This window comes from Salvelinus namaycush, chromosome 35 (assembly GCF_016432855.1).
Source record: "Salvelinus namaycush isolate Seneca chromosome 35, SaNama_1.0, whole genome shotgun sequence".
Lineage (NCBI taxonomy): Eukaryota > Metazoa > Chordata > Actinopteri > Salmoniformes > Salmonidae > Salvelinus > Salvelinus namaycush.
Genome location: NC_052341.1, coordinates 25908246 through 25927252, shown reverse-complemented (window position 1 = coordinate 25927252; position 19007 = coordinate 25908246). Strand labels below are relative to the sequence as shown.

Sequence of the window (19007 nt, the reverse complement as noted above, 5' to 3'; positions counted from 1 at the left end):
AGCAGGCTATGGCAGACAGACAGGTGGTTCACTGGTGGGAATATAGAACCGTGCCCTGATTGGCTAATACGATCTCCCTCTCCACCCCTATCGATGCATGCTGGTCATTGTATTGATAACCTGCTCGCTTATTCCTTCGCATCTAGCGTCTTCCCTTTGGCTGGAGAAATATTAGGCTACATTCATTAAGAGTGTAGCCGTTATCATAGTGAATAATAGGGGAGGAAGGCAGACAACATGACCATCAGAAACGTACGGGATCATGGACAGAGGTTCCGACCTAGGATGGCATGTCTCAAAAAGGTAGGTAGGTTAGCTCTATCAGAGATCGTTATGCTGCAGGGCAGATGCAGACATCTAGGCTACAGTGTGTTGCTATATTTAATTATCAAAATATATACAGTGGGGCAAAAAAGTATTTAGTCAGCCACCAATTGTGCAAGTTCTCCCACTTAAAAAGATGAGAGAGGCCTGTAATTTTCATCATAGGTACACTTCAACTATGACAGACAAAATGAGAAAAAAAATCCAGAAAATCACATTGTAGGATTTTTAATGAATTTATTTGCAAATTATGGTGGAAAATAAGTATTTGGTCAATAACAAAAGTTTATCTCAATACTTTGTTATATACCCTTTGTTGGCAATGACAGAGGTCAAACGTTTTCTGTAAGTCTTCACAAGGTTTTCACACACTGTTGCTGGTATTTTGGCCCATTCCTCCATGCAGATCTCCTCTAGAGCAGTGATGTTTTGGGGCTGTTGCTGGGCAACACGGACTTTCAACTCCCTCCAAAGATTTTCTATGGGGTTGAGATCTGGAGACTGGCTAGGCCACTCCAGGACCCTGAAATGCTTCTTACGAAGCCACTCCTTCGTTGCCCGGGCTGTGTGTTTGGGATCATTGTCATGCTGAAAGACCCAGCCACATTTCATCTTCAATGCCCTCACGATACATGGCCCCATTCATTCTTTCCTTTACACGGATCAGTCGTCCTGGTCCCTTTGCAGAAAAACAGCCCCAAAGCATGATGTTTCCACCCCCATGCTTCACAGTAGGTATGGTGTTCTTTGGATGCAACTCAGCATTCTTTGTCCTCCAAACACGACGAGTTGAGTTTTTACCAAAAAGTTATATTTTGGTTTCATCTGACCATATGACATTCTCCCAATCTTCTTCTGGATCATCCAAATGCTCTCTAGCAAACTTCAGACGGGCTTGGACATGTACTGGCTTAAGCAGGGGGACACGTCTGGCACTGCAGGATTTGAGTCCCTGGCGGCGTAGTGTGTTACTGATGGTAGGCGTTGTTACTTTGGTCCCAGCTCTCTGCAGGTCATTCACTAGGTCCCCCCGTGTGGTTCTGGGATTTTTGCTCACCGTTCTTGTGATCATTTTGACCCGACGGGGTGAGATCTTGCATGGAGCCCCAGATCGAGGGAGATTATCAGTGGTCTTGTATGTCTTCCATTTCCTAATAATTGCTCCCACAGTTGATTTCTTTAAACCAAGCTGCTTACCTATTGCAGATTCAGTCTTCCCAGCCTGGTGCAGGTCTACAATTTTGTTTCTGGTGTCCTTTGACAGCTCTTTGGTCTTGGCCATAGTGGAGTTTGGAGTGTGACTGTTTGAGGTTGTGGACAGGTGTCTTTTATACTGATAACAAGTTCAAACAGGTGCCATTAATACAGGTAACGAGTGGAGGAGAGAGGAGCCTCTTAAATAAGAGGTTACAGGTCTGTGAGAGACAGAAATCTTGCTTGTTTGTAGGTGACCAAATACTTATTTTCCACCATAATTTGCAAATAAATTCATAAAAAATCCTACAATGTGATTTTCTGGGTTTCTTTTCCTCATTTTGTCTGTCATAGTTAAAGTGTACCTATGATGACAATTACAGGCCTCTCTCATCTTTTTAAGTGGGAGAACTTGCACAATTGGTGGCTGACTAAATACTTTTTTGCCCCACTGTATCGACTATTCGTTCATCACACGCTGGGCAGTGGAGTGTGATGTGTTGTATTATTATCCGGTTTTGTCGACCCAATGCACCTATATGATAATAATACATCATGATAAAAAAATAAATAATAGCATGCCATTTTCTCCTACAGTAGCCATTTTTAAAACTCAGCTGTTATGGATTTGTTCCTCTGGATAAATAAAACTTCATTCCCAGGAAAGCCTGTCTATATTTACAATTAACCAGCTAGTCATGTTTAGTTGTTTCACAGGTGTTAATAAGAGTGTGAGAGAGCTAGCCTATGCAGTAAAATGAGACCACCTATTCTCAATGTGCAAAGTGTAAATACATTACTTTCGTGAACAGCATTTCACAAACTTGTGTGATCAGTATTATCTGATCTATTATTGTGTGATTAGTATTAGCACCTCCAGCAGCCAGCAGATAATCCAACCCATTTGTACTAACCGTACTGGACAGGACAAACTCTTGTTGCATTCCCAGCTGGGACCATGCTTGTTGTGCCAGCATCTTTTACCAACAGGGTACTAAAACTGGCTTCTCTGTGTAACTTAATTAAAGGGGAACTGCACCCGCTGATTTGGCCTCATTTTTTGGCTTGCTCCTCAAGAAATGCTGGCGGGCCGTGACATCAACCAACATGAGTTGACTTGGGAATGTGGTATGATGTGGGTGTTTCTTGGGTGTGTCCTTGCAACCAGCAAATCAAATCAAATTGTATTAGACGCATACACATATTTAGTAGATGTTATTGCGGGTTTAGCGAAATGCTTGTGTTCCTAGCAGTGGAGTAATATCTAACAATACACAACAATACACAGAAATCTAAAAGTAAAAGAATGGAATTAGGAAATATAGACACAGTTGAAGTCGGAAGTTTACATACACTTAGGTTGGAGTCATTAAAACTCTTAGTTCATCCTTGGGAGAAATTTCCAAACGCCTGAAGGTACCACATTCATCTGTACAAACAATAGTACGCAAGTATAAACACCACGGGACTATTAAGGACTATTCAACACCATGGGACTATTATTCTGACATTTCACATTATTCAAATAAAGTGGTAATCCTAACTGACCTAAGACAGGGAATTTTTACTAGAATTAAACGTCAGGAATTGTGAAAAACTGAATTGAAATGTATTTGGCTAAGGTGTATGTTAACCTCCAACTTCAACTGTATATTAGGTCGAGCAGTGTCGGAGTCCGGAGTACAATTAAGTGATAATGCCCGAGAAGCCGGTGTTTGGAGGATATATTGGCACGGGTGTTAGACCCGAGACGAAGTTGAGGGCCGGTAAAACTTTTTTGGTTACTACATGATTCCATATGTGTTATTTCATAGTTTTGATGTCTTCACTACTTTTTTACAATGTAGAAAATAGTACAAATAAAGAAAAACCCTTGAATGAGTAGGTGTGTCCAAACTTTTGACTGATACTGAATGTGTGTACAGTGGGGAGAACAAGTATTTGATACACTGACGATTTTGCAGGTTTTCCTACTTACAAAGCATGTAGAGTTCTGTAATTTTTATCATTGGTTCACTTCAACTGTGAGAGACGGAATCTAAAACAAAAATCCAGAAAATCACATTGTATTATTTTTAAGTAATTAATTTGCATTTTATTGCATGACATAAGTATTTGATACATCAGAAAAGCAGAACTTAATATTTGGTACAGAAACCTTTGTTTGCAATTACAGAGATCATACGTTTCCTGTAGTTCTTGACCAGGTTTGCACACACTGCAGCAGGGATTTTGGCCCACTCCTCCATACAGACCTTCTCCAGATCCTACAGGTTTCGGGGCTGTCGCTGGGCAATACGGACTTTCAGTTCCCTCCAAAGATTTTCTATTGGGTTCAGGTCTGGAGACTGGCTAGGCCACTCCAGGACCTTGAGATGCTTCTTACGGAGAAACTCCTTAGTTGCCCTGGCTGTGTGTTTCGGGTCGATGTCATGCTGGAAGACCCAGCCACGACCCATCTTCAATGCTCTTACAGAGGGAAGGAGGTAATTGGCCAAGATCTCGCGATACATGGCCCCATTCATCCTCCCCTCAATACGGTGCAGTCGTCCTGTCCCCTTTGCAGAAAAGCATCCCCAAAGAATGATGTTTCCACCTCCATGCTTCACAGTTGGGATGGTGTTCTTGGGGTTGTACTCATCCTTCTTCTTCCTCCAAACACGGTGAGTGGAGTTTAGAACAAAAAGCTCTATTTTTGTCTCATCAGACCACATGACCTTCTCCCATTCCTCCTCTGGATCATCCAGATGGTCATTGGCAAACTTCAGACGGGCTTGGACATGCGCTGGCTTGAGCAGGGGGACATTGCGTGCGCTGCAAGATTTTAATCCATGACTGCGTAGTGTGTTACTAATGGTTTTCTTTGAGACTGTGGTCCCAGCTCTCTCCAGGTCCTGCCGTGTAGTTCTGGGCTGATCCCTCACCTTCCTCATGATCATTGATGCCCCACGAGGTGAGATCTTGCATGGAGCATGATTGACCATCATATTGAACTTATTCCATTTTCTAATAATTGCGCCAAAAGTTGTTGCCTTCTCACCAAGCTGCTTGCCTATTGTCCTGTAGCCCATCCCAGCCTTGTGCAGGTCTACAATTTTATCCCTGATGTCCTTACACAGCTCTCTGGTCTTGGCCATTGTGGAGAGGTTGGAGTCTGTTTGATTGAGTGTGTGGACAGGTGTCTTTTCTACAGGTAACGAGTTCAAACAGGTGCAGTTAATACAGGTAATGAGTGGAGAACAGGAGGGCTTCTTAAAGAAAAACTAACAGGTCTGTGAGAACCGGAATTCTTACTGGTTGGTAGGTGATCAAATACTTATGTCATGCAATAAAATGCAAATTAATTACTTAAAAATCATACAATGTGATTTTCTGGATTTTTGTTTTAGATTCCGTCTCTCACAGTTGAAGTGTACCTATGATAAATATTACAGACCTCTACATGCTTTGTAAGTAGGAAAACCTGCAAAATCGGCAGTGTATCAAATACTTGTTCTCCCCACTGTATGTATGTATGTATGCATATATGTGATGGGATAAACAGCCATTATGGACAGTATGTGGATAGAATATATCGTATATCTGAATAATACTTAGGATAGAATAGTATATGTGCAGCAATAGTTGAATAGGATGGCCTTGACTAGAATACAGTATACATATGAAATGGGTAAAACAATATGTAAACTATATTAAAGTGACCAGTGTTCCATGTCTATGTACGTAGGGCAGCAGCCTCTAAGGTGAAGGGTTGAATAGCTGGGTGGTAGCCGGCTAGTGACAGTGACTAAGTTCAGGGCAGGGTACTAGGGGGAGGCTGGCTAGTGATGGCTATTTAATAGTCTGATGGCCTTGTGATAGAAGCTGTTTTTCTGTCTTGGTCCCAGCTTTGATGCACCTGTACTGACCTCGCCTTCTGGATGATAGCGGTGTGAACAGGCCGTGGCTCGGGTGGCTGAGGTCCTTAATGATCTTCTTGGCCTTCCTGTGACACCGGGTGCTGTAGATGTCCTGGAGGGCAGGCAGTGTGCCCCAGGTGATGTGTTGGGCAGACCGTACCACCCTATGGAGAGCCCTGCGGTGCAGTTGCCGTAACAGGTTGGTGATACAGCCCGACAGGATGCTCCAAATGGTGCATCTGTAAAAGTTTGTAAGGGTCTTTATTTCTTCACCCTCCTGAGGTTGAATAGGCACTGTTGTCTTCTTCACCACTTGTTCTGTGTTGGTGTAGGATTTCAGATTGTCAGTGATGTGGACGCAGAAACTTGAAGCTTTTCACCTTCTCCACTGTGGCCCTGTCGATGTGGATGGGGGCGTGCTCCCTCTGCTGTCAACTGAAGTCCATGATCAGCTCCTTCATTTTGTTGATGTTGAGGTAGAGGTTATTTTCCTGGCACCACTCCACCAGGGCCCTCACCTCTGTCTTGCCATTGTTGGTAATCCGGCCTACCACTGTTGTATCGTCTGCAAACCTGATGATTGAGTTGGAGGTGTGTGTGGCCACACGGTCATGGGTGAACAGGGAGTATAGGAGGGGGGTGAGCATGCACCCTTGTTGGGTCCCTGTGTTGAGGATTAGCGTAGTGGAGGTGTTGTTGCCTACCTTGACCACCTGGGGGCGACCCATCAGGAAGTCCAGGACCCAGTTGTACAGGGCGGGGTTCAGACCCAGGGCCCCAAGCTTAATGATGATTTTGGAGGGTACTATGGTGTTGAAGGCTGAGCTGTAGTCAATGAACAGCATTCTCACATAGGTTTTCCTCTTGTCAAGATGGGATAGGGCAGTGTACAATGCAATGGCGATTGCATCATCTGTGTATCTATTGTGGCTGTATGCAAACTCCACTTTGTCTCTGTACTGACATTTTGCCTGCCTTATGGAGTGCATAACTGGACTGTTTGTATTCGACCATATTCCAAGTCACCTTGTCGTGGTTAAATGCAGTGGTTCACTCTTTTAGTTTTGCACGAATCCTGCCATCTATCCACGGTTTTTGGTTTGGATAGGTTTTAATCATCACAGTGGGAATAACATCCCCTATACACTTCCTGATGAACTCAGTCACCGTGTCAGTGTATACGTCAAGGTTATTCTCAGAGGCAACCCGGAACATATCCCTGTCCGCGTGATCAAAACAATCTTGACGCATGGATTCCGATTGGTCAGACCAGCGTTGAATAGACCTTAGCATGGGTACATCCTGGTTGAGTTTCTGCCTTTGGGAAGGGAGGAGCAGAATGGAGTCGTGATCTGATTTGCCAAAGGGAGGGCGGGGGAGGGCCTTGTAGCCAGGATATGCGTTTTCCAGTTTGCACAAAGTCTAGTGTAGTTCCTTTTAAGAGACACACCCATCTGTCAGAACCTTTCCCGCAACTGTTTCCCTACTCAATCACTACAAACAAACCTCCTGATTAATACAATTAGTGGGGTGGTTAAACTGTGTATTGTTCTGTATTTTGATGTAGGTGGTACAGAATCTGATTCCACCTACATGTGCTCTCTCCATCAATATACCGGAAGCCGTCATAAGGTGTATCATCCAGTGTGTGAAGCCCTGACCTGCCTTCCTTTTGGGCAATTATGTGTGAAACACATCTCACTGTCCTAGAAATGCCTCAGACATGATGAAAATGAGACCGGATTCCCCCAGGGTGAAATGTCCCTTTAATAGTAATAGTTCTATTTAAAAGTAATAGGATTCTATAGATGTAATTCTATGCATATGGATCTGACCTGTGTCATTATCATAGTATCCTGTTGACTTCCTGTCCTATTGTCATGGTAACCTGTTGTCTTGACAACCTGTTGTCTCAGTGACCCGCCTCTTTAGTGGTGAATGTCTGTTGTCTTTATGACCTGTTTTCCTGCTGTCTGCGAGGTGGAGTCTGTGATGCCGGAGATGCAGGATCCAAAGACTGGAGTCAAGTCACAACCCCAGAGACTGGTTATCACTACTATACCTCACGCTATCACAGGTAAACACACACAAAGAAGCAGACAGAAAAAGACTCTCAGATAGTGGCTGCCGTAGGTTAGGTAACTCCTACAGACCCCGGGACCTTTTTTCCCAGGTCTTGAGCTCAAGATTATTTACATTTAAGTCATTTAGCAGACGCTCTTATCCAGAGCGACTTACAAGTACATACATTCATACTTTTTTTGTACTGGCCCCCCGTGGGAAACGAACCCACAACCCTGGCGTTGCAAGCGCCATGCTCTACCAACTGAGCTACACGGGACCATTATATCGCCTTGACAACCTCTGGTCGAGAAGGAGAGAGAGGGACATGGGGAGACAGGGAGGGAGTGAGAGTAGGAGGAAGAGCAGTAAGGAGAGAAAGATGAGAGAGAGAATGAAGGAGAGAGAGATTGCTAAAGAACCTACTGTATACTCTTAAGTTTTAATGATACAACTTCAGCTTTGTCCGTTTCTGATAAAATCATCCTTGATTACAGACACTGTAACAGCATGTAGTCTGTGATTGGTAAAAAATAGAATAGCGTAGCATGGCATAGACTATACAACGGGTGGGCCGGGACTATCTCTTGGAAGAATGAAAATATATTTTTTTATGAAAATGCTGTATGTCAATCATTATTTGAATATGTTGGTAACCTGTTGTATAAAAGTGATAATTGCCTCGCAGCCGGTGTTTGAAGGATATATTGGCACGGTTTGCCAGTGCTCGACTTCATCTTGGGCCTAACACGCATGCCAATATATCCTCCAAAAAGCGGCTTCGAGGGCATTCTCACTTTAAAAAATAGCTTACTGGAAAACTTCCAGTATCCCTATAGAGAAATGTAGTTGGCAAAATAAAAGCTGTCTCCTCTCATATTGACTGTCTCAGCAGTTGTCTCTCTGAGGCAGGTGTTTGGCATTTAAATATCACCCCTCTCTCCTCTCCACTGCCTCTTTTCATTTCAGAGTTACTGTAACGATGTGCACTGAGAGTCGGGAAGCAAGTTCAGGGAGTGAATACATTTAATAAACGAAACAAACACGTAACACCGACAGCGCACTGACATGACACAAATACAGATACAATGACAACTGGGGAAGCAGACTGGTGACCTAGAGGCCGGAGAGGGAGCACACGTGACAGTTAAATCAATGAGTCTGATGTAATACATGTGATGTCATATCTCTATAATAGCTGTTTGTTGTAACCTTTTTCAGGTGAGGACATTGTGGCATGGCTAACCAACTGCTACAGTGTAGAGGCAGAAGGTAAAAGAGCTTTCTTCTCAGACACATCAAATCAAATCAAATGTATTTATATAGCCCTTCTTACATCAGCTGATATCTCAAAGTGGTGTACAGAAACCCAGCCTAAAACCCCAAACAGCAAGCAATGCAGGTGTAGAAGCACGGTGGCTAGGAAAAACTCCCTAGAAAGGCCAAAACCTAGGAAGAAACCTAGAGAGGAACCAGGCTATGAGGGGTGGCCAGTCCTCTTCTGGCTGTGCCGGGTGGAGATTATAACAGAACATGGCCAAGATGTTCAAATGTTCATAAATGACCAGCATGGTCAAATAATAATAATCACAGTAGTTGTCGAGGGTGCAGCAAGTCAGCACCTCAGGAGTAAATGTCAGTTGGCTTTTCATAGCCGATCATTAAGAGTATCTTTACCGCTCCTGCTCTCTAGAGAGTTGAAAACAGCAGGTCTGGGACAGGTAGCACGTCCGGTGAACAGGTCAGGGTTCCATAGCCGCAGGCAGAACAGTTGAAACTGGAGCAGCAGCACGGCCAGGTGGACTGGGGACAGCAAGGAGTCATCATGCCAGGTAGTCCTGAGGCATGGTCCTAGGGCTCAGGTCCTCCGAGAGAGAGAAAGAAAGAGAGAATTAGAGAGAGCATACTTAAATTCACACAGGACACTGGATAAGACGGGAGAAGTACTTCAGATATAATAAACTGACCCTAGCCCCCCGACACATAAACTACTGCAGCATAAATAATGGAGGCTGAGACAGGAGGGGTCAGGAGACACTGTGGCCCCATCCGATGATACCCCCGGACAGGGCCAAACAGGAAGGATATAACCCCACCCAATTTGCCAAAGCACAGCCCCCACACCACTAGAGGGATATCTTCAACCACCAACTTACCATCCTGAGACAAGGCCGAGTATAGCCCACAAAGATCTCCGTCACGGCACAACCCAAGGGGGGGGCGCCAACCCAGACAGGAAGACCACGTCAGTGACTCAACCCACTCAAGTGACGCACCCCTCCTAGGGACGGCATGAAAGAGCACCAGTAAGCCAGTGACTCAGCCCCTGTAATAGGGTTAGAGGCAGAGAATCCCAGTGGAGAGAGGGGAACCGGCCAGGCAGAGACAGCAAGGGTGGTTCGTTCCTCCAGTGCCTTTCCGTTCACCTTCACACTCCTGGGCCAGACTACACTCAATCATATGACCCACTGAAGAGATGAGTCTTCAGTAAAGACTTAAAAGTTGAGACAGAGTCTGCGTCTCTCACATGGGTAGGCAGACCATTCCATAAAAATGGAGTTCTATAGGAGAAAGCCCTGCCTCCAGCTGTTTGCTTAGAAATTCTAGGGACAATTAGGAGGCCTGCGTCTTGTGACCGTAGCGTACGTGTAGGTATGTACGGCAGGACCAAATCGGAAAGATAGGTAGGAGCAAGCCCATGTAATGCTTTGTAGATTAGCAGTAAAACCTTGAAATTAGCCCTTGCCTTAACAGGAAGCCAGTGTAGGGAGGCTAGCACTGGTGTAATATGATACATTTTTTTGGTTCTAGTCAGGATTCTAGCAGCCGTATTTAGCACTAACTGAAGTCTATTTAGTGCTTTATCCGGGTAGCCGGAAAGTAGAGCATTGCAGTAGACTCACCTAGAAGTAACAAAAGCATGGATACATTTTTCTGCATCATTTTTGGACAGAAAGTTTCAGATTTTTGCAATGTTACGTAGATGAAAAAAAGCTGTCCTTGAAACAGTCTTGATATGTTCGTCAAAAGAGAGATCAGGGTCCAGAGTAACGCCGAGGTCCTTCACAGTTTTATTTGAGTCGACTTTACAACCATCAAGATTATTGTCAGATTCAATAGAAGATCTCTTTGTTTCTTGGGACCTAGAACAAGCATCTCTGTTTTGTCCGAGTTTAAAAGTAGAAAGTTTGCAGCCATCCACTTCCTTATGTCTGAAACACAGGCTTCTAGCGAGGGCAATTTTGGGGCTTCACCATGTTTCATTGAAATGTACAGCTGTGTGTCATCCGCATAGCAGTGAAAGTTAACATTATGTTTTCGAATGACGTCCCCAAGAGGTAAAATATATAGTGAAAACAATAGTGGTCCTAAAACGGAACCTTAAGGAACACCGAAATGTACAGTTGATTTGTCAGAGGACAAACCATTCACAGAGACAAACTGATATCTTTCCGACAGATAAGATCTAAACCAGGCCAGAACTTGTCCCTGTAGACCAATTTGGGTTTCCAATTTCTCCAAAAGAATGTGGTGATCGATGGTATCAAAGGCAGCACTGAGGTCTAGGAGCACGAGGACAGATGCAGAGCCTCGGTCTGACACCATTAAAAGGTAATTTACCACCTTCACAAGTGCAGTCTCAGTGCTATGATGGGGTCTAAAACCAGACTGAAGCATTTCGTATACATTGTTTGTTTTCAGGAAGGCAGTGAGTTGCTGTGCAACAGCTTTTTCATTTTTTTTGAGAGGAATGGAGGATTCGATATAGGCCGATAGTTTTTTTATAAATTCTGGGTCAAGGTTTGGCTTTTTCAAGAGAGGCTTTATTACTGCCACTTTTAGTGAGTTTGGTACACATCCGGTGGACACGCACACACGCGCGCGCACGCACGCACGCACGCACGCACGCACGCACGCACGCACGCACGCACACACACACACACACACACACACACACACACACACACACACACACACAGAGCTGTCTAGTATTATGGTTCCTGAACACCCACCCCTTTTCTGTGTGGAGGCGTGGGCTCTGGGCACCATGTTGGTGGCGTTTGGGTACATCTACCCCCTCCAGGATCATAAGCGACTAGTCATCAAACCAGACGCGTCTCTCTACCGCTTTCAGGTAACAATGTCAACACCTCATGAATCTTAAGCTTAACCAACCCCTTACGCCTAACTCTATGCCAAACCTCTGTGCTTTTTGTCTTTTCTCAGACACCATACTTCTGGCCAGCCCAGCAGTGGCCTGTAGAGGACACAGACTATGGGGAGATGCACACAGAACAAGACAAACAGAGTTAAAGTTTTCTTTATTGTTAGGTCATCGACATTGCGGACAAATACGTTTAAGTAACAAAATGACAAAATAAAATGAAAATCATGTTTATTTCTCAGCCATACACCTGGCTAAGAGAAACATCTGCAAGAAAGGAGTACTGGCGCTGTATGAACAGGAGAGAGAGACATTCACACGTGCATGCAGGCACACACGTCTGTCTAATGTGGATGTAGTAACACACGTCTGTCTAATGTGGATGTAGTAACACACGTCTGTCTAATGTGGATGTAGTAACACACGTCTGTCTAATGTGGATGTAGTAACACACGTCTGTCTAATGTGGATGTAGTAACACACGTCTGTCTAATGTGGATGTAGTAACACACGTCTGTCTAATGTGGATGTAGTAACACACGTCTGTCTAATGTGGATGTAGTAACACACGTCTGTCTAATGTGGATGTAGTAACAAACGTCTGTTGTCTTCAGGTGCAGTATAACAGTCTTCACAAGTGATGCAGGCTAAAGAACAGTACAGGTTAGTCTGGCAGAAATAGACTACACTGTCATACATTCATCCACAGACAGACTGTGTACTTGGAAAATTTGACTGTTTTATCTGTGTCTGTGTGCAGGGCGGGGAAGGAGAGGAAAAAGCCGGATCGCGTGGTGTTTGACTGCCAGGAGAGAGCCTACTGGGTGGTACACAGACCTCCGGTGAGACACACACACTAGTGATGTGTGGGTTGACTCATAACCCAATGTCTCCGCGTTTATATCTGCGGGTTTAGGGTCATGAAATATTGTTTGGATTAAGGGCGGGTTGTATAAAGAGAAAACAATGCTTAAAAATGTCATAAATATATAATTATTTTGCAATTCATATCTATAGGCTACATTGAGGTTTTTCTTTAATGATTTTTTTTTATCTGACGTTAGTGTGTAAGCCTAAGCTTTAGGTCCTAACTGTAGTGCACCAAATACACGCCAATTGCCAAATGCTTTTGGGAACTTGGGCAGAATAAGCTAACGTTGATCCACTGAGGCAAAAAGGACAATGTCGGAGTTTAATTCAATAAGAAAAAAGCTTTGAAATGGAGAGCTGAAAATAAAGAGAAGGGAGGGCCAGTACAGTAGCCTAATGTTTACGAAAGATGTTATGTGTGATGATTGTGAGGTGCTATACAAATTCGACAGTCACAAGACGGGGCACGTCAAGGGAAATGTGGTGTTCAGATGGGTTAAATGGAATAGTAACTGAATTCTGGAAGCTGGCTGTAGTTCTATAACCTCTCTCATAGCCTAATGTAGTATTAACTACTGCAGAATTAAGCATTTCTTGCAGTAAAATGATACACCAAATGTACATTTTGACTCAGGAACAGGTGTGGAGAAATATGATTTATTTCATTCAGCCTCTTGAGAGAATGTGAATGCGCGATAGGGACCGTCTGTAAAGGTGCTATCTTTATCAGCGCCATAAAAGCCGATAGTATTTCAACCACATAAAATATGCATCCAAGCCGAAGTCGTTTTAATTCCCTTAAAACCAGTCAAACTGATGTTGTTTGGTCCCAACAAATTTGTTGAGTTATTGCATTTTCTCCCGGGTCCCTTACCGTCTTTGCTATGCAAGAGAAGCAGAGATGAAAGAGAGAACTTTAAAGATCGATTTGAAGTATTAATTCTATCGATGTATGCCATTTTCTGATGAGGAAGGGTTATTTAGTCTTCTAGGGCAACAAGTAATGACAGAAGAAAAGCTGCATGTGTTTAATTATATACAAGGTCACTATGGGTCAATAACTTGAACCTGCGTTACATGTAGACAGATATATTATCAGAAACACTTCCTGTACTGTGACTGCTGACAGGTGAATATATCTCCAGGTGAGATGATGTGTGTCTCTGCAGGGAGGAGCTCTGGCCTTTCACGACTGGACAGACAGGCTACTAACGAAGCATCATGGGTAGAGAGTGATGCATCCTGGGTAGTCTTATGGGGGGGCAGTGGGGTTGGGGGCCTAGCTTATTCCTCTGTCTGATATCAATCACAAACCAAAACAACATGACCTCAAATCACATCGAATCATACCGTGCACATTACTTAATGTTTTGTCTGTCTGTCCGTAGCCAGGGACCGTCAGTGCAATGGACTACATATGGTAGACCCAAACACAGAGGAGGTAACAGTTCAGTCCCAAGTGTGTGTGGGGTTGTGGTTCTCTTACTTGTAGACCTGCTGGGCCTTGTCGTTCATGGTAGCGGCTGTTCCCCACTTCAGATCCTCACATGCCTCCCAGAACGCCAGGTTCTCACCTGTCAATAAATCGATATATTCACCTGTTAGCAGTCACAGTACAGGAATAGTGTTTCTGATAATATATCTGTCTACGTGTAACGCAAGTTCAAGTACAAGTTTAATCGCCCCATAGGTTTAGTTTGCAGACAGGATGAACAAACAACACAGCAGTGTTGTAGTACTCGAGACTGGTCTTGAGTCAGGTCTCGAGACCACATATTGAGTGTCTCGGTCTTGTCTCCGTGTCGGATACATTTGGACTCGGTCTTGACTCGGTCTCGGACAGTGAGGGCTCGTAATTTCTTCCCGAGACCAGCTGAGACCAGCGGAGTAAAAAACTTATCAACTTCCATTCAGTCAGCGTATATAACCACTTCGCCAGGCCAAATATACAGTATATACTCCTTTTTTGAGACATGAATACGTTGTCTGAACAGTCTTTATATCTATTATAGACATGTTTGCTCAGTGGCGAACCTAGGACAGCAACCGTAATACCAGCACACACACACACATTAACCATGTCTCTGGTTAGGACTTTCTTGACGCGTGGCGCCCCCCGGTGGATCAACATTGATGGCAAGACCATGGAGGTGACAGTTAAAGGGTTGAAACACCCTCACAGATACGTACTGGATGCAGCTCAGACACACATCTTCATGCTGATGAAGAAGGTCAGTTTCACCACACTAATACTACAGGCCCTCTGTCTGCTGTAACTGGAAAATCATACACAAAATGGCTGCCATGATGTAACATTCCTGACTAACTTATTTTGGAGTAAAACTTTCAATACTCGTACAGGAGGTATCTAAGTGTGTGTGTGTGTGTTATAGGACTCTTTCGGCGGTACCTGAAGTCTCTAGTGTTTAAGGACACTCAGAAGAGGGCCATCTGTCCTGACCAACACATGTTCAGGTCAGTGCTGTGTGTGTGTGTGAGAGTGTGGTCAGATCAGTGGAACATATTGTCTGCACTGGTGTGATTACTGTAAAACTTCAATTAAAAGCTGAGTCTCAAATAGCCGCCTGTCCCTTTTAATAGCCGGGCAACGGCACATATTTCAGCAAATAAACGCCTGTTTCAAATAAACGCCGGGTCTAAATGAATTGTTTGAGGTTTCCATGAATTACCATGAATTGTTCATGAGGCTTAATGTTTCATTTGTTACATTAAATAATTCAGTAATGACAAATATGTAAACATCTGTTTTTATTGCCAGTAAGAAACTGCTAGCCATTGGCTGCTAACAGCTGAGATCTGCTAGCTAACTGGAAAGCACAAAAACAGTCAACAGCTTTGGGATTCCTTACCCCAGAAATTGGCCGATCACCCTCTAGTGGCGAAAAGTAATAACTGTCGAAAATACACAGTCAAAGATGAGAATAATTATTCTGTCAAGGAAAAGTTATACTTTTTTATTTGAGGCATACTAAGACAAAGGAAATGTGACACAGTGTGTAAACGATAACACATTAGTGCAGGAAATGAAGAAATTGATTAAAATGCTGGAATTAAGCAATTACATTTGCAAATGAGCAAAAACTGTGTGCATTAAGGAAATAGATATCTGGCTCAAATAGAAGACTGCCTCTAGGCATGTGTTGTGTTCAGTGATTTAAGCAAATAAACTCACAGGCTATTCATTTAAGTTTTACGGTATCTCCCTCAACACCTCTTTCCCCTCTCTCTCAAAGATATAATTAGTTTGTAATTGTAAGGACATGTATAACTCTCTCTCCCCCTCCTCAACTCTCTCCCCCCATCCCTTTTCCAGTGTGTCCCAGTTGGAGGCCAATGCGAGGAAGCGTCGACCCAGCATCAGTCCCATCATCGCCCGCCAGCTGGAGCAGGAGGAGAGAGCCAGGATGGCCACCAGTGGCCTTGTGGACATCACACAGGTCATGAGCAAACGCAGCAACAAGGGCAAGGAGGTGCCCCCGTCCAAGAAATAGACCATAGACACACTAACACGCATAGACATGAATACACACACTTCTATAAGCACAAACACAAGCACACACACAGGATACACACCAGCTGAAAGCTAAGCAATGTAGTTGCTACCTGTACATATAGTTTGGAGTACAGCAAAGTTGACAAATAGTGAGCATTTGAAATGAAATGTACTATTTTTAATTTCTATTAACTGTGTGCTGCCATGGCCAGTGTAGCATACATACATCAGACAAAACAGCTAGAAGAGCAGTTATGTCTATCAGTCTAACTGTCATTAGAAAGCAATACTACCGACACAAGGGTTTAAAACCATTACATGTTTAAGTTATTTAGTGGTTTAGTCTTGATGGTATGCTTCACTCACTGAACAGGATCACCTGTCTCACCTGTATCTCATTTTCTCTCACCTGTCTTTCAGTCATCAGCATGTTCTACCTATTGTGACATATCTGTGTCATTCCACCAATAGAGTGCCTTTTATGTCCCTCATACATTATGTGTGTACATTTTGATAAAACATTCAATTTAACAGTTGGATCACATACATCTACGTTCTAACTTACACTACATGACCTAAAGTGGCCTGAATCGCAGTCTGCGTTCCAATTCATCCCAAAGGTGTTCGATGGGGTTGAGGTCAGGGCTCTGTGCAGGCCAGTCAAGTTCTTCCACACCGATCTCAACAAACCATTTCTGCTTGGACCTCACTTTGTGCACTGGGGCATTGTCATGCTGAAACAGGAAAGGGCCTTCCCCAAACTGTTGCCACTAAGTTGGAAGCACTGAATCATCTAGAATGTCATTGTATGCTGTAGCATTACGATTTCTCTTCACTGGAACTATGGGGCCTAGCCTGAACCATGAAAAACAGCCCCAGACCATTATTCCTCATCCACCAAACTGTACAGTTTGCACTATGCATTGGCGCAGATAGCGTTCTCCTGGCATCCGCCAAACCCAAATTTGTTCGTCGGACTACCAGATGGTGAAGCGGGATTCATCACTCCAGAGAACCTGTTTCCACTGCTCCAGAGTCCAATGGCGGCGAGCTTTACACCACTCCAGCCGACGCTTGGCATTGCGCATGGTGATCTTAGGCTTGTGTGCGGCTGCTCGGCCATGGAAACCCATTTCCCGACGAACAGTTCTTGTTCTGACGTTGCTTCCAGAGGCAGTTTGGAACTCGATAGTGAGTGATTATTTTTACGCGCCACGTGCCTCAGCACTCGGCAGTCCCGTTCTATGAGCTTGTGTGGCCTACCACTTCGCGGCTTAGCCGTTGTTGCTCCTAGATGTTTCCACGTCACAATAACAGCACTTACAGTTGACCGGGGCAGCTCTAGCAGGACAGAAATTTGACAGACTGACTTGTTGGAAAGGTGGCATCCTATGACGCTGCCACTTTGAAATTCACTGAGCTCTTCAGTAAGGCCATTCTACTGCCATTGTTTGTCTATGGAGATTGCATGGCTGTGTGCTCGGTTTTGTACATGTGTCACCAACGGGTGTGGCTGAAATTGCCGGATCCACTAATTTGAAGGGCTGTCCACATACTTTTGTATATATAGCAGTGTTGTGTTCGAGACCACTTAAAGCGAGAACGATTCAAGACCAAGACTGGATGGGCAGCGAGACCGAGTCAAGACCAAGACCAGAAAAATGCGAGTCCAATTCAAGACCATGATTGTAATTTTGTCATATCACCACCATAATAAGAGTGATTTGATAATGAGTTAAAATGGCTGCATAGGACCTTTAAGCTTGCATTTAATTGCTCCTCCCCACAACAAACTTCTGATGACTTTCAGTTACACACTGTCATAAGGGGAGTTATGGATGATTTAAGATGAAATCGACAATCCTGTCATGGTCAACCGTGTCAATTTTGACTTTTATAGTCATTTTTCTTAATTTGACCTCTTGAGATGGGGAAACAATTACTCTACCCTAAAGGCGCCCTATTTGTGGAATGACACATACTGTATGTTGTATGTCATTATTGTAACTTACATTTCTGCACCATCCATCCAATAAAGAGTCTATATCCAGCACATGTCTGTCTGTCATCTCATCTTCACTGTGTCATCCAGTCACTGTGCCCATCTCTGTCCATTAGTCCATAATGCCATAACAGAACTCACAGATAACTCACAGTAATTTCTGTCAGAGGGCCAGACCAGATCATGCTGCCTTAATTTATATCAGTGTTCAGTGTTTACCCATAATTTTTATCCCTGTGTGTGGTATATTAGTATGACCTCTCAGTGATCTTTCCCCCTTGACCATATGTCTGACCTCTGACCTTTAACCCCTACAGCTGTGTCACTTCACGGCACCCATACCCCACCTGGCGGTCTACTCTGGCCCCCCTTCTTCCTCCACCTCACCCCCTTTCCCTCTCTGTCTCCCCAACACCCCCACCTGCTCTTCACCCATCAACGTAACCATAGATAGCACCCCCGCCTCAGAACGTAGGTGGGACGGAAGGGGAGGAGGTGGGGTGGAGGGGGGAGAGGCCGACATTGAGAGCCGGGGGACTGCTGTCTCTTCTCGTTTATGTATGGCTATCTCATTGGGCCGTCTGTTGAGAGGGGGCTGTACTCCCTCCGCAATATTCGCCAGCCTTACGCCAAAATGTCCTGCCCCAGCCGGGACCAGCAGCTGCGTTCAGCCTATCAACATGGAGCAGCCCAGCCAAGCCCCGCCCAGGCACATTGCCAAGTGAGTCACAGGAGAGTAAGCTCCCACACACCTTTATAGATCCTCATCCTTTCAGTCTCTCATCTTTTTCCTCTCCACTTTCCTTCAGTTTTTTCCAGATCAAGGTGGACATCCCGCCAGAGTGTAGTATCTACCCCGTTGACTCCGGGGATGAGGAGGAGAGTGGGGGGGCATCGAGAAGAGAAGGGGAGGGAGGGCAGGTGAAGGAGATCATCTGTCCCTGGGAAAGTCTAACACCTTATGAGGGGGCCGGGTAA

General features: G+C 44.4%; 1 pseudogene; it reads left to right on the top strand.

The window, feature by feature from the left end:
• The window catches only part of LOC120029658, a 20064-nt pseudogene extending 1057 nt beyond the window's left edge, over nt 1–19007 (top strand).